The following is a 17,381-nucleotide window of genomic DNA, read 5'->3' on the forward strand; positions in this document are numbered from 1 at the left end:
TTATTAAGACCCTAATTAGTGCTCTGGAAGAGCAAAGCAAGATATGCTTCAAGGTACTGAGCAAAAAGATAGAAGAAATTCAAGAATCCACAAAAAACAAACAAACAAACAAACTGGAAGGGATTAGGAGACTTAATAAAAAATAATAGGTGTTTCTAAAAGAGGAAAAGGAATAGATGAAGGAAAGGTAATCATTCAATGAAGAGCAGAGAAAATCTCCCAAAACTGAAGAAAGATCTGAATCCTCAGATTGGAAGGGTGTAAACGGAATTTCAGGCTGGATTAGCAAGAAAGAAGAATGACAGACAGGTTGGAATTCTTGAACCTTAAGGAAAGAGAGAAAAATCTCACAAGCACAGACAGTTAAAAATGAACCTACCTGCTATCCTGAGGGGAAAAAAAATCCAGCTTCTCACTCAGAACCTAGAAAGCTAGGGGTTAGGGAAACCATTCACAAACAACTGAATGGAAGGACAATGAATCAAGAATTCTATACCCAGCCAAGATACTATCCTCATGTCAGATGAATGAAAAATACTAGAAAACAGGCGAGGACCAAGAGGAAGTATATGACTCCAGTTCCCTATATGAGGAAAATACTTGGGAAAAAAAAAAACACCTTCATAAATTAATTAGAATGGAGACTTCAAGATGGGAGAAGATAAAAAAGGAACAAAAATGATTGAGCAATAACACCTGATATATGTGCATATGTATGTAAACATAAATATAAATGAAAACATATCTATCTGTGCAGCGTATAGTGTACAATGTGTGGTAAGTAATGATGGTTGAAGTAGAAGGGATATATTTTAAGAAGAGTCACTATCTCAAAATGTAGGAGTGATGTGGAGGGTAGAGAGTGGAGGAAGACAAAAGAGCTCTTGAGAGGGTAGAAAAAGGAGGAAAGGTCAGCAGAAATTAAAACATACCACGGAAGGAAAGTCGAATGAATGGTAGCTGCGGCAGCCATGGAAAGGCCGTATCTTTCTTCAAGAGAAAACTACCATGAGGAGTGAAATTTGCTGACAGCCTCCTGAGGCTGCGGAAAAAGTGATTTAAAAATCTCTTAGTGGCAATGATATGACTAAATACTTGAAACGTAATTAAAAGGCAGTTTGGATAGGGGCTGAATACAAGTGAAATATTTTAAGAATTGATAACTTTCTTCTAGAATAAACTATTAGGAATGAAATGGGGAAAGTATTTCATTTTAAGAGGAACAAAAACTATGAGATAGGAATAGATTTAATAAGAAATGCACAAGAACTATCTGAAGAAAACTAGAAATATTATTAAAGACAAACAAGATAACCACTGTCTTGGATGGGAAGACCTTTTCTCATTAAGTGTCCATTCTTCCAAAATGAATATGCCGGCTGTAGGAACAGAGCACTTTCATACACTGCCGGTGGAAAGAGGAGGTTGCCTAGCATTTGTGGAAAGCAATCTCACAACATATGTTAAGATAAACGGTATCCTTTGGCTCAGTCATTCCAGTCCTGGACTGTAAAACACTAATGCTTAAGGACAGATGAACAGGATACTTATTGCAGCATTGTTTGTGGTTGCAAAAAGCTTTATAAACAAAGTGAATGTTCTTAAATGGGAAACCGGCTAAACATACTGTGATACATCTACATCGTAAAATAGTACATGTCTACCTAAAAGCATAAAAGAAGAGCTGTGCCACGTGACTGGGAGGGGGTGGCTACACAGTACTGAGTGAGAAACGCAAAACGCAGGACAATGTGTATAATACGGATGCTACCTCGGTAAAAAGAACAAAGCTGCCACACCACTCAGAACATGTCTGTATGTGCGCATGTGCACATAAAATACACGTCTGCGTTTCCTGGATTCTGAAATGCCTGTTTCTTTCACACTACAACGTCTCTGAAATGAGGATGCATCTTTCAGTCACCACATGCCATTTGGCGATGATTACAGTGTTGTCCTTACCTACAGATGCACATCAAAGCACGTGCACCACATGTAATGGGTACCGGGGGCTTCAAGGATCACCCTGACGGCAACTAGTGGAGCAGCTTGTTGCAGGTAAGGCTGCATCACCGATGCCCTTGACGGCACCAAGATGGTAGTAATCGGAAAAGCACAGACCCAACGTCTGTAAATTGAGAAGGGACTTCCAGAGAGTCAGACTCTGAATGTGAAGAAGTTTCAGGGACATTTAACCCACCTTATTTCACTTACAGTTTTCCCTTCATGCATACAAGTGAGTGATACCTAAATTGGTCTAAAAGACTCACAGACATTGAAAACAAATTTATGGTTACCAAAGGGGAAAGGCGTCAGGGAGGGATAAATTAGCAGTTTGGGATCAGCAGATACAAACTACTATATATAAAATAGATAAACAGCAAGGTCCTGCTGTATAGCACAGGGAACTGTAATAAACTAAAATGGAAAAGAATATGAAAATGAATATATATGTATAACTGAATCACTTGGCTGTACACCAGAAACTGTCACAATACTGTAAATCAACTATATGTCAATAAAAAATAAAAAATAAATAGGCCTGAAGGAGCTAATTCAAGAAGTTTAAAATAAAAATTACAAGAGTTAGGAGAGCATTGCTGTCATGGTTTAATTTGCAGCATTTTTTCTTTCTATGTAGAACATAACATAATGGTGTGTCTTACACTATGACATCTTAAATTAAGTGAAATATGCAGGATAGATATGTGTATATTGACAGCTGTACAGGACTATAGTGGTAAGGAGAAAATTCTGGATGAACACCACCTAGGACAGTAAGGTGAATGTATTAGTTTCCCAGGGCCGTCACAACAAAATACCACACTCTGGGGGGCTAGAACAAGGCAAATTTATTTTCTCTGGAAGCCAGAGATCAAGTTGTCAACAGGCTTGGTTTCTCCTGAGGCCTCTCTCCTTGGCTTGTAGACGCCTCCTTCCCACTGTGTCCTCACATGGCCTCCCCGCTGCGTGTGTTCCCTGGTGTCATGCCCTTTCTAATAAGGACATCAGTTACGCTGGATTAGGGCCCTACCAAGATGACCTTATTCAATCTTAATTCCCTCTTTAAAACTCTAGCTCCAAATACAGCCACATTCTGAGGTAGTGGGATTTAAGGCTTCAACTGTAAATTTGAGAGGGGAGGGGACACAATTCGGTCCATAACACAGGTTCCTTGGAGAGACTTGGGGAGAGAGAAGAAGAGAGACCATGCAATCAAATAAAAGAAAAAGGACCACACTTTTTCTCAAAAAGGCATGCACACATAGGCACTTACATAAAATCAGGCATGTGTGTTAAATAACTATATAAATATGTGAAGATAAAATAATTATTTTAAAAGTATATATTCAATGATTTGTCATTGTCCTTGGGATCAAGTGCAAACTGTAACATGGCTTATATTCCTTCTGGGAGTGAACCTCTGTCTCCTTCCCCAGGCTCCTCTGTCTCTTGCATCCTTCCCTTCACTCTCTCTGTTCCAGAAACCCCAAACTTCTTTCACTGTCTCTGAAACTCCTGTCTTCATCCACTGTCCTTCCCCCTCAGAATGCTCTTCTCCAAACTGCCCATTTTTGCTCCATTCAGTCTTCAAATCTCAGTTTAGATTTTACTTCCTTTGAGAGGCCTTGCCCCACCCCACACCAGCTTTCTCATGGCAGTCTAAACTCCAGGCATCTGGATTCTCGTTTAAAATGCAGATACCTTGTTTTCACTAGGAGCTGCCGATTCAGACTACCGTGGTAGGGTGGGGTGAGAATTCTTCCGTGTTCTAAACTGCGCAACTCTAAGCCTTCGGCAAGTCAAATCTCCTGTAACACACTGCACCTTCTCCTTTATGACCCATCACATAGCTTACTGTTTATTTAATGCAGCCTTGGCAGATCTTTCCTACGTGGAACCTGGTAGAATATATTTTAGGGTTTATACACCAAGAGGCATAGTCAAGGATTTTAGGTAGGTACCAACATAACAAGACAGAAAACAAATTTTCAGAAACTTTGACGTAAAACTTGTTAACAATTTTCAAAACACAATGGAATACAATTTTTTGTAATACAAGTCTACTAATGAGGAGAATTGAATTTTGGGGTCAGGATAACATTTTGCTTAATTAGAGCTGAAGTTAGTGTTTTCTAATAGTGTGGTGGAAACATGTCCTTGTTCTGGTGCAAAGTTTCCCTTGCTTCTCTTGCACACGGTGTTTGAGCGGTCATAAATATCAGTATCACTTTGAAATAAAAGGTGCTACATGGCACCTCTGTGGATCATCATACATGCACAGCCACACGAACTCCACCAAAGATGAACAAAAACACCAATAAATCTACTCAAATCAGCCTCTAGAATTTCACTACTCCTTTACTTCTTTGCTTTCTCTGTTCTGGCAATCAATTCACTTCCCTTTCATTTGAACAAAATAAAAGGCAACTGTCTGTTGTCAATATATTTTAAAGCCAACTTTCCAGGTAGAAACAGGCACTTTTTAGAGTCAAAACTAGAAGCCAAATACAAAAGATGACTACAGATACATAGGAAAATACACAAAGTCATTCTAGGTCCTGACACTTTAAGGTAAGGAATTATATCTTGGCCTTTCTAAATTTCACATGATTTTTCTTTGATTATCTTCTTCAGTCTCTGGACATAGAGAGGCATGGCAAAGTCAAAAGTGCATTAAAAGAAAACAGAAGTTAATAGAGTAGGGAAATTTTTCCTTACTGTGTGGTTCAACAACCAAAAAGCTTCACCAAAATGAAAGTGTAAGAGTTTGCATAGCAAAGAAAAAATACACCACCATAATATGCAACTAAAAAGACAATGGCAATCTGGAGAGGCTATTTGGAAATATGTATTTACATTTTTTTAAAAGATAAATGACAAATTGGGGGAAATATTTGCAATTTGTATACAAAGAGCCTTTAAAAATGAAGAAGAAAAGACCAAAAACCCTATAGAAATTTTCACTAGATACAAGCGGGCAATTCATTGAAAAATAAATGCAAATTACTCCTACTCATATGAAAAAATGCTCAATCCTCTCTCATAATAAGAGAAATGCAAATTAAAACTGCAGTTAGATACAATTTCTTACCTATCATATTGGCAAAGCCCCAAAACTTTGACATCATACTTTGTTGGCAAGACTTTGGGGAACAGACACTCATAATTTGATGGTGGGAATGCAAAACAGTACAAGCCCTATGCAGGGGAATTTGGCAGCATCCAGCAAAATGTCATATACATTTACCCTTTGACCAGCCATCCCACTTCTAGGAACCTCTCCCACAGAAATACTGGCAAACATACAAAAAGACACATGCACAAGGCTATTCATCTCAGCATTATTTGAACTAGCTAAACGCTGGAAACAACCCAAAGGTCCACCAATAGGGGGCTGGTGGAATTAACTATAGTATATCCACCCTAAGGCAGCAGTAAAAAGAAATGAGGACTTTTTTATATACTATGTACATATACTATACAGACTCTCAAATTTTCTTGATTCATAACCCCCTTGGTGTCTCAATAACTTTCATAGAATCCCTAGGCCAAAAGAAAAACCTAATAGTTATATGTGTTAATGGATTTAAATAATTTCATGTATTCACATGTGCATCGGTTTGGGCCTGGAGTAGAGTGTAGACAGAAAATAAATCCAACTTTTTAAAATATCCCTTGTTTGTAGATAGGTCTTTTGAACTACAAATATATTTTACATAAAATGAAAAGCAAAATTAATTTTTTTAAAAGGCAATCCTTGAAAATCAAAAGCAAAGTAAACAAGTAAATTAAACTCTATGTCTAGCTGATGGCATTAACCAGAGAGGAATTATTCCAAGTTGCTTTAAATTAGAACAATTTGACTGTACATTCCTAGTAGGATATGCTATAAGGGACCCAAAAAACCTGCAAATAGTAACAACTTAAACTGATTTAGGTAATCATGTGTGCTGCTGTTGGTTTTATTCTAATGTCTCTTATCGTGAGACAAAGCAATTGAGCAAGTGTGTTGTTATAACAGAAAACCATACTTTTCACTAGGAAGGAAGCAGATACAGTTGTAAGCCTAATAAGGGCAAGCGAAAACCTGGGAGTCCTGAGCTTGAACTGGAAACATCACCAGAGACTCATAATGTTTTTTATCTTCAAAAACATTATCTGCTGAAAAAGCCTAGAAACCATGCCCAACCCAAGAAATTAACATCTGTGCACCCAGATTGGGTCATAAATTTTCCACTAAAAGGCCCCAGGAATCCTTGGAGAAATGGATGACTACACGTCTCGGGCAGGAATTATGAATGATGAGTCTGGAATATCTGATTATACTAGAAGGCAAAAGATGCTGTCAAAGATCATGCCAAAGGACCTGGAACATAATACATAATGCCCAGGTTCTGGTTTCTGAATAGGAGAGGCACATCAAGATAGGGAGGACATGTGGTGGGCACACTGAGTTTGAGGAGCCAGTGGAGGAGGCCATATCCAGTAGGAAGCTTTACGTCCCACTCTGGAGTTCACCGGGGGAGGTTCAGTCTAATGGTGATGCTACGGAGTGTATGTGATTTCTCTTAGAGAATTACGGAATGAGGAGGAATGACGACTGGGGATAGGACCTTGGGAGGACATTTATCCTTTTCATGATGAATGAATGGACGCCAACATAGAAGGCAGGGCTCATGGGATCCCCTGGACTGACTCAGACTTCCTACCTGCAACCATCTCCTAGAACAGAAGTGGGCAGAGGGTGAGTGACTGGGAAATCACACTCACAAGTAAGAATGCATCAGAGAGGGAGAGGAGGACCAGAGAGAATGGTGATGAAGAAGGAAAGGGAGGAGATGGTATCAAGAAGAGAGAGGTGAACAGTTTCTAGGGACACAGAGAGAACAATAATAAAATAAAAGATGAAAAGCGTCCCCTGGAGTTGGCAAGTGGTGAATTCAGTCAGGGTGACTTTGGTACAGAGATGAGAGTGGAATAAAAATTTGGAGAGGTGTAGCCTCCACCACAGAGGGAAACGGCCAGAAGATGATGACAGAGGAGGTGGGGGAATAGCCAGAAAGCATGATCCTCAATGGAGGAAACGACTTCACCAGTGGGGAAAAAGCAATGGTTTAGAAGCTGTAAGTCTACAATCCTTAATCCAATACTCTTGGGGCCAGATGTGTTTCTGGATTCAGAATTTTTCAGATTTTAGAAAATTAATAATGGAACACATACATGGAATCCATAATACCTCGGAAGCACTTCATAACCGAGCACACGCATATTTCTGCAGACAAATGTATGAGTACTAACGTAGAGAAATAGATTCACATCAGTTCACATCTGTTATTGTCACCAAATAAAGTACAAAAAGCTTTTGGTTCTCAGTCTCTTTATTTCAGAATTGCAGGTAAGGAATTGTGGGCTTGTAGCAGAGAAATGCTAAGAGTGGATCTACAACAGGTTTCTGCTGAGCAGATGGTGAAAGGGACATTCACTAAGAAGATAAGGGTAGAGGATCAAGCATCCAGGAGGGCAAAATGGCACATGTTGGGAAAGGGGACAGCTGAATAGGGAAGAGGGGGAGGAAGCCCTGGGCAGTGTGAGGAGAAGAGAACTGTGAGTAGAGGCTTGGCCCTGTGGGCGACAGCCAAAGTGCCAAGGGAACAGCGCACAGCTGAATTGACGGTGGGCTTGAGGAGGTTGAGTCCCAAGAGATAACAGAAGGACAATGAGATTAAAAGACTACATCACCTCTTACTTTCCAAATGGAAAACTACAGAGAGGTTCCTCTGGAGTCTGTTAAGAGGAAGTCTTCCCAAAGTGGCTAGGAGGTGGGGAAGGCTTTCCAAATGCACCTTCTCTGTGGAGTCACGGCTTCTGGGGTTGGCCAGGGTGCTTAAGGCTTCATGTTCACAGTGCAGGGTATCTCCTCATGTGCTCGAGAAAAAGAAGGCCCATGCGTCTCACACACATCACCCATGAAATTTGCGTGTTTGCAGGCTTCGAGCTCTGCTGTCCCTGTCCTGGGAACCCGTGGAAAAAAGGATTCCCAGGTTTCTTGCCTTCCTCCCTAATGAAGGTCATTCCTCAGAACCAGAAACTAATGCTTTTCATGTTCTTGGAACATCGTACATAAAAGACATGTCTTAAAGTATACATGTAATTTTACATGCATATGGAATGCCTTTTTTGTACCATGCATTTTAGTTTTAACAGTAGGTGTGGAGCGTATACTTGGCTTGCTCTAATAATATTTAATACACTTCCATCAGGCTGGAAAGACTCTTCAGCCTCAGCCAAAGTTTTTCTTTAAAGTCTCACATGCATTGAACCCAGTAAAGGTAAGCCTCTTTGGTCAGGAAGGGAGAGGGGAGACCACACACACTGCAGGATTCATGCCAGAGTTTGAAGGCAGAACCAGTCCCCAAGTATGGTCATCTCTGCACCATGCACTTCAGCAGAGTGGGCAGAGATTACCAAAACACCCCATGAAGCCGTTCAGCCCCCTTTCACAAAAGTCACGGATGGAGGGAGGGAAACACCAGGTCTCGGCGTGAGCCTGTCAGGATGCTGCTGGCCAGGGTCCCCCGGGAAGGTAGCAGGTTCATGAACACCTGAGAGCAGGCGTCTTTGTTGGTGTTTAAGCAGTTCCAACATATCATCAAGGACTTCAGCCAAGTTAATGAGAACCAGAGCTCTAGACTAAAATGCTTATTTTGAAAATACCTATTTTTCAAAAAGATTTTGCGTTTCAAATTAAACCATATGAGTAATGGTATCCTAGCTTCATGGTCCGCTCTGGAAAAGAAAATTCTTATTCTCTAACTTGGGAAAGAACATCATGATTCTGCACAAGGAAAGTAGGTTAGTGGGGAGCAGGGTAGAGAGTAGATCCCTGGGGTGTCCACGGCCAAGCACAAGCTACAGCCACTGTCAGGTGACCTTGACCAACAGCGGGCAAAGGCCTCTGGGAAGAGTTTCCAGATCTCTACCTTTCCCTCCCCCAGAAACCCAAATTCACCTTGCAGGCTGATTCTGCCTCTACCTCACTTCTATGGAAGGTGAGAACTGGTCATAAACCACTAGTGAATTCAAGGCATTTGAAATTCATGGAGTGAAAAGAATTAGTGTAAACACCAGGCATTGTTTGATGGCCTTTAAGTGGGATGAGTTTGCTCTGTTGGAGATATTTGTTCTTTCTATTTTTTCCCTTTTTTAATTTTGTTTTCTTAATTTGTGTTGTTTTGTCCTAGAAGTTATCTGACCTTTCTGGGTTTTGTTTTGTTTTGTTTTTTTTAACTTCCAGGAGTTGTGTGTTGCTCTAAGCAGCTATTTTTGGAAAAACTGGATAAGGTTTAACTGATGATAGACCTTCAGACTACAAGTTCCTAATTAGGTCCTAACAGACCTAATTCTATTGTTCCTTCTTCTTGGACTCGGTGACGTTGTACCCAAAACTGTTTCGTTCTGGAATAAATGATTTGTCTTCAGAATCAATTAAAGAGCCATCAAAAAAACTTGCTATTTCTGCAAGAGTCATTCATCCCCCCGTTAAACCGGCAAGTAAGGTGATGACGGGAGGACAAAGGGTCCTGAGGAAATGGATGAAAAGAGGGGTCTAACGGTGTCAAGCAGAGACTTGCAAGCTCCTATCCTCCTTCTGCCTGTGTATAGCCATCTGTCAGCCTTGTGAGTAGAAATTAATCGGTCCAGAGCTTCATCGTGCACCTCTTCCTATGCAAATCTCATTTAATCTTGATACATTAAGGAGTCAATCCATTTTCATGATAAGGAAACCAAGACACAAAGAGGCTTAATTTGACTTGACCAATGCCTCAGAACTAGGAAGTGGCAGAACCAGGACTCAAACTGAGTTCTGTCAAACTCCAAAGCCCCTTCTTTCAGGACTCAGATTTGCAAAGTGAGAATTGTGACAAACGAGGCCACAGGAACTTAGTATTCATTCATTGATTTGCACCCAGTTGTGATAGGATAGAAAGAGCAGGGCATCTGCTTCTAAACTCATACTCTTCCCCTTACTAGTGCTATGACCTTGAACTCGCCATTTGACCTGAGTTTCAGTTCTCTTAATTGAAAAATGAAACTAATAATTACACTGATCTCTTAGTCTTGTCAAGGTGATGCGAGAAAATGAATGTGGAAGCATCTTTCATAGTAGATGCTCAGTAGATGTTGATTGGTTAAGTAAGTTTCTCAAAAAGAAACACAGCATCATGTCTAAGTGCTTGACCTCGGGGCTCATCCTGAGATTCAAATCCCAGCTCCACCACTTTGGGCAAATTACTCTAGTTCTTAGAAGAGTGGGGAAAATAATGGAGCTGTTATGGTAACCCGTGCAAGGTCTAGGAACAGTACCTGGCATAAACATATGAATGCTTGTTACTAGAATTATTATGAATATGAGTGAAAGTGGTTGATTTCTTGAGCATGCTAAGTAGATTTACTACCATGCTTGGAGGAAATGGAAGAACAGGATTGCTACAGAAAAAAAACCATATATACATACATGTATTTTATTAGTGGTGGGCATTATTATTTTTAAGGAGTGCCTTTCATGTTTCTCCTTTAATTTTATTCGGTTTTGATTAACTGCTCTTTATCACATCATATCATTTTTTCCCCACGTACTGAGTCATCTCATCTCTCTCTGCCAATTTAACTCCTACCCATTCTACAAAGATCATCTGAAACCCCATTACTCTCATGACGTGTGTGTATACAAAAGCACACGTAAATAAACACCCAGCTAATCTTGATGGACTTTCACATATAAAACAGATTCTCATTTGATGCTCTTGACAGACAATGGGATAGATAGTGTTAGGACTTTGGTTTTACATATAAGAAAATTCTGTCTGTCCGGCTGAGCAACTAGCCCATGGACATACAGTTAAATTGACTACAGTTTTACATTTTAAGGAAAAGATTTTTTTTTTCCTTTTACTTTTTGACCCTCTTCACCCATTTCTCCCACCCTATTACCTCCCTCCGCCACCACCCTCTGGCAGCCAACAATCTGTTCTCTGTGTCTATGAGCTTGGTTTTTATTTTTCAGTTAGTTAGTTTGTTTAGATTCTACATATAAGAGAGAACATATGGTATTTGTCTTTGTCTGGCTTATTTCTCTTAGCATAATACCCTCTAAGTCCATCCATATAGTCGCAAATAACAAGATTCCACTTTTTCATGGCCAGTAATATTCCACTGTGTAAGTGTGTGTGTGTGTGTGTGTATGTGTCTATGTGTGTGTGTATGTGTATGTGTATGTGTATTTGTGTGTGTTATCCATTTGTCCACTGATGGACACTTAGGTTGCTTCCATATACACTTTTTTAATATTAGCCCCTTATCAGATACAATTTGCAAGTATTTTCTCCCATTCAGTAGATTGCCTTTTCATCTTGTTGATGGCTTCTGCTACTATGCAAAAGCTTTGTAGTTTGATGTAGACCTGCTTATTTTACTTTTGCACGTGTTCCTTTTGTTTTTGGTGTCAAATTCAAAAAATTCATTGCCAAGACCTATGCAGAGGAAAAATTTAAATTAAAAAAAATTAAAATTAAAAAAATTAAACAAAAAATAAACAATTAAAGTTAATGGTTAAAATTAATTAAATTAAAATTTTTTAAAGACCTTTGCAAAGGAGATTCTTGCCTGTATTTTCTTCTAGGAGTTTTCTGGTTTCCAGTCTTACGCTCAAGTCTTTAATCCATTTTGAATTAATTTTTGTGTATAGTGTAAGACAGGAGTCCAATTTCAATCTTTTGCATGTGGTTGCCCAGTTTTCCCAACATCATTTATTAAAGAGACTGCCCTTTCCCTATTGTATATTCTTGGTTCCTCTGTTGTAAATTAATTGATCACATATGCATGTGTTTACTTCTGAGCTTTCTATTCTGTTCCGTCAATCTATGTGTCTGTTTTTATGCCAATATATACTATTTTAATTATTATAGTTTTATAATATAATTTGAAATCAGGGAGTGTGATACTTCAGTTTTGTTCTTCTTTCTCAAGATTGTTTTGGCTTTTTCAGGTCTTTTGTGGTTCCATACAAATTTTAGGATTATTTGTTCTATTTCTGTGAATAATGCCATTGGAATTTTGAAAGGGATTTCATTGAATCTGTAGATTGGTTTGTGTAGTATTGACATTTTAATAATATTGATTCTTCCAATCCATGAGTACAGAGTATCTTTACATTTATATGTATCATATTCAGTTTCTTTTATTAATATCTTGCAGTGTTCAATATACAGATCTTTCACCTCCTTGGTTAAATTTATTCCTAGTTTTTTTATTTTTCTTGATTCAATTGTAAGTGGGATTGTTTTCTTAATTTCTCTTTCTGATAGTTCATTAGTAGTGTCTAGAAACATAATTAAATTTTTGTGTATTGATTTTGTATCCTGTAACTTTACTGAATTTGTCTATTAGTTCTAACAATTTTTGATGGAATCTTTCAGTTTTTTTAAATATATAATATCATATCTGAGGATAGCGACAGTTTTACTTCCTCCTTTCCAACTTGGACGGCTTTTATTTCTTTTTCTTGCCTAATTTCCCTGGCTACAATTGCCAATAATATGTTGAATATAGGAGGTAAGAATGGGCTTCTTTGTCTTTTTCCTGGTCTTAAAGGAAAGCATTCAGCTTTTCACCACAGAGTATGATGTTAGTTGTGGGCTTGTCATATGTGGCCTCTATTATGTGAGGCATGTATCCTCTGTATCCATATTTGTTGAGAGTTTTTTATCATAAATGGATGTTGACTTGTCAAGTGCTTTCTCTGCATCTATCAAGATGATCATATGATTTTTATCCTTCATTTTGCTAATGTGGTGTATAATATTAACTGATTTGCAGATGTCAAACTATCCTTGCATCCCTGAAATAAATTCCACTTGATCATGGTGTACGATCTTTTCAATGTACTGTTAAATTCAGTTTGCAAATATTTTGTTGTGGATTTTTGCATCTATGTTCATCAGGGATATTAGCCTGTAATTTTCTTTTCTTGTGGGGTCCTTGTTTGGTTTTGGTATCAAGATAATGCTGGCCTCATAAAATGAGTTTGGAAGCATTCCTTCCTCTTCAGTTTTTTGAAAGAGTTTGAGAAGGATTAATTCTTTGAATATTTAGTAGAATTCACCAGTGAGGACATTCGGTATTGGACTTTTGCTTTTTATGTGGTGGGGAAGGGGGGTTGATTATGATTCAATATCCTTCTGACAATTGGTCTGTTCAGATTTTCTATTTCATTATGATTCAGTCTTGATAGGTTGTACGATTCTAGGAATGTATCCATTTCTTCTAGGTTGTCCAACTTATCAGCATATAATTGTTCATTTTAACCTATAGTTTGTACTAAATGGTGCAAGTCAAAAACTTAATGCATGGTAAAGGAGACATAAACTGTACAGTTATGACTCAGTGAGTAATAACAGTGGATCATTTATGAAGCAAATCAAAGACATCAATCTGATTTTTTCTGCACCATTTATTGGACACATATTTTGTTCCTAGCACCATACTTGGACTGAAAGTGCAAAGATGAATGAGGAAGGGTTCCTGATTGTGAGAAACTTATCATCTATGGGAGAAACAGACATGAAAACAAATAACTCTAACATGGGTCCTAAAACCTACATGGAAGTTGAGAATAAAATGCTAAGGAGACATAACATTAAATGGTTTATCACTTTCTTGCTATAAGACACAAAGCAAGACTATCCTAGATCATTACCAGTGAGTGAGACACAAAATTCTATGTAACTTATTTCCCAAATATCAAATATCCAAACAAATTACATGCCAATTGGTTGGGGGGTGTTAACTAATTTAAAGCCCACACTAAATACACAAAGTTCCCCTAAATACCCATATGAAGGTTTAATTGGCCAGAGTTCCAGGGGTTTCAAGCTGTGATGACAAAGGCATAGACTCAGGGAAGGTAAGGAAAGAAAGAGGAAAGAACCCCAATTAAGGAAAGAGAGTTTCTTGCATGGCTAATGAAAGAGATGATTACAGCACCCAGATTGTAGGGATTTGCCAGGTTGGTAAAATTATGGTGGTCGTGTGGTGGTGACCAAATGTTTAAGAAATTAAAGATGCTTCTAATTTCAAATATTTTAAATCATTTCCCCAGAAGTATACAAATATGTGCCAAACCTACATATTCCAATTTGGAGTTTGCAAAATATAGACAAAAGATGGCAGTTCAATGTAGAATATGATGCTCAAGGGGAGGTAATGGTCAAGGCTCAACTGGGCTTGTGGCTGGGAGAAAGTAGCCATGGAATGCCAGGTTCAGTCCAAGATTAGAAAAAGCAGCACCTATTTGCAGCCAATTAAGCTGACCATGCTCTTTTGCCCATAGGGCCTGATGTGTAATGGCTGCAAACAGCAGCCTCCTCAGGAGTGTATGAAATCTGTTGCCTCTATGGTTGCCCTAGGGGACCTTGGAGACAGCCCTTTCCAAAGGACATTCATGGGTGGCATGTTGTCCCCAGTCTAGGCTCCAGGCAGGTATGCTTGGTGTCTTTGGAGAGTCCCAGTACACAGTGGCCAGGGTCCACAATGGCCAAGTCATAATGTCCATCCACACCAAGTTGCAGAACAAGGAGCATGTAATTGATGCCCTATGCAGGGCAAAGTTCAAGTTCCCTGGCCACCAGTAGATCCACATCTCCAAGAAGTGAGGATTTACTAAGTTCAATGCAGGTGAATTTGAAAACATGGTGGCAGAAAAGCAGTATCAGCCTGCATGTCTGTGGTGTCAGATATATCCCTAATTATGGCCCCCTGGACAAATGGTGGGCCCTGCACTCGGAGCCTTGGCACTGTCCCCTCCTTACTTATGTCTACCAATAATCCAACTTTTCTATCCAAAAAAAGAAAGCAAAGGTGATACCTAGTTGAGGCAGCAACAGATGATCCTCCCAAGTTTCCAACAAACCAGCCAAGGAAAGCCAGAGCCCAAAGGGTGTCTGTCTTCAGGCACCTGGTACGGGACAGTCTAGGATACTTCTTTTGAGAAGTGTGCTTGCCAGTGACCTCTATGTTAATTGGTCATGCTGCATATGGTGGGAATTTTCTAAGAGAAATTTCCCAGAGGCACAGTCCCCAAACCCCCAAATACAAGGTCAAAATGAATAATCCAAGCACATATGGCTTCCCGCCCTTGAAGGTCATCTCGTGCACACCTTACGCCCCCAACCAGACTGTAAGCAGGAACGATGTCATCTTCCTTCTTGGATTGCTTAGCACAGAAAGGTACCAGTGGTAGAGATGAAAGAAGGGTGTGGAATTCAGCTCTGGAAATACCACTTTTTAGGCATGCAGAATGGCACAGTGGTTGAGACTACAGTTTATGAAGCCGGCCCGCCTGGGTTCAAATCCTGCATCCTCTTAGCTCTCTGAGCTTGGGAAGGTGTTAGTCATCTTGCACCTCAATTCTCACATCGTCAACTGAGCCTAACGATCATGCCTCTTCCCAAAGCTCTGGGAATTAAAGGAACATAAATACTTGCACGTACATGCTTTGGTAGGTCGTACTATTATTTTCCAAAGCCTAATGGACAGTGCATGTTCATCTGCTTTGCTAAGCTTCAGTTTTCTCATCTGAAAAATGAAGGCATAACATCCAGTCTCACGGGATTGGAGATGAATCAGCTAATGGAAGTCAAAAAGCATGTTGAATGGAAAATGCAATCCAAATGCTTGTGTTTGCTGTTATCATCGTGCTCAGTGGGCACTGGAATCAATGACTGCCAAACAAAGCAGCACAGGGAGGGCAGGCCAGACCCCCTCAAGACTCACCATCCTGAGCTCTTACACAGGAAAGTTATTTGTAAACATGAACGCCAGACAAGTGTTCCTTGTTAGCTCTGCGTAGGGCCTGGAGACCAGCACTGCCACGTGGTGAGATCAAGTGAAGTGACGGGCTCTGCCAAGTGAGGCTCTGAGGCCATCCCTCACATGCGCCTGAGGAATTACTCCCCCAGAGTAATTTCTGTGCCGTGCTGTGCACGGGCCCCATCTTGGCCACCTCCCCAAAGACCCCCGGCCCCATTTCAACAGTCCTCCGGGCTGTGCCCGGTCCCCGTTGGCAGTGGAAGTGCAGAGCTCAGCACATCATGCATTTCATCCCCCTGGTTTCACCCCAATGCACTGGTTCTGCCTGACTGTCCCACACAGCATCTCTCGGAGAGTCAGAGAGGAATGTACTGAACTCACCAGCGCCCAGGGCAGGCCCAAGGCCAGCATGGCCCGTCATCCAAAGGAATTTAGTGCTCCCGTCGTCACCATGATACAGACACAGAGCAGGCCCCGGCAAGAGCCCGCACCTTCCCCGGAGCCAGGGAGCTGGCCAGAAAACCACGTGGGCAAATGGGTTCTCCTGCAAAAGCAGGGCCACAAAATCTGAGCCCTGGGAAACTCCTTCCAAATGGACACTTGACAGGTGAGAGGGAAGAGAGTGAGTATCTGCCCCTGAAGCTCTTGGCTCTATCTGGGTTTTGTATAAATAGTGCAGAAAAGGAGCCTGGCATGTGGAAAGCTTGGTTATTAATAAGCCCACAAGTTTCACCCAGTTCACGGTAAAACTTGATTCCTTTTCCTAAGATGTGAGGCTACTTCATCCAATTACCCCCCAGACTCTAGGCAGACCGAGGCCGTGAGTCTGCCGCTGTGCTCCTGCACACCCCGGAGCCAGCATTCCCAAAGCCCTCCTGCTGGTGCCTGGATCACCGTAGCCAAACGCTACAGGTGCCCTCAGACACTAAGTCTGTTGAGATGAACAGCATCCACAGCGCTACAGTCTCACAATCATTTAAAAACACTGATTCACTCACTTCCAACATGGAGTGTTGTAGTCGTTTTTATTTTATTTTAATAATTTTTTGTTTGTTTGTTTTGGTTTTCTTGGGGGAGGGTAACTAGGTTTATTTATTCATTTATTTTTAATGGCGGCACTGGGGATTGAACCCAGGACCTCGTGCATACTAGGCATGCGCTCTACCACTGAGCTACACCATCCCCCTAACCTTTCTTAACTTTTCATAAGCAAGCTGTGATCCTTAATTCACATCATTGATAGTCACTCATCCACTCACTCAGTCAACAAATATGTACTGAGTGCCTACTGTGTGCCAGGAGTTATGCTTGGAACAGGAGCTAGAGGAGTGATCAAAACCAGAGATGACTCCTGTCCTTGTGGTCCAGTACATTCATTCTCAACAGAGGTGATATTGCCCCCAGTGGGGGAAACTGGTTCCTGGGTAGTGAAGAAAACCTTAATCATTTCATGTATAAATCACAGATATGCACATAGTGCATGAAATATACACAGTTGTATGTATATATGT

The 17,381-nt window shown here is 40.4% G+C and overlaps 2 non-coding genes across 2 annotated transcripts; one reads left to right on the top strand and one right to left on the bottom strand.

Moving 5' to 3' along the window:
• The first annotated feature begins 14,353 nt into the window (after positions 1 to 14,353).
• LOC116659926 lies at positions 14,354 to 14,486 on the top strand. The gene has a single exon (XR_004315298.1). It is a non-coding gene; the product is annotated as a small nucleolar RNA SNORA70 (small nucleolar RNA).
• Positions 14,487 to 16,980: 2,494 nt separating this feature from the next.
• On the bottom strand, positions 16,981 to 17,052 carry TRNAT-AGU. Its single transcript has one exon. It is a non-coding gene; the product is annotated as a tRNA-Thr (tRNA).
• Between the last annotated feature and the right edge of the window lie 329 nt (positions 17,053 to 17,381).

Source organism: Camelus ferus, chromosome 25, assembly GCF_009834535.1.
Source record: "Camelus ferus isolate YT-003-E chromosome 25, BCGSAC_Cfer_1.0, whole genome shotgun sequence".
NCBI lineage: Eukaryota > Metazoa > Chordata > Mammalia > Artiodactyla > Camelidae > Camelus > Camelus ferus.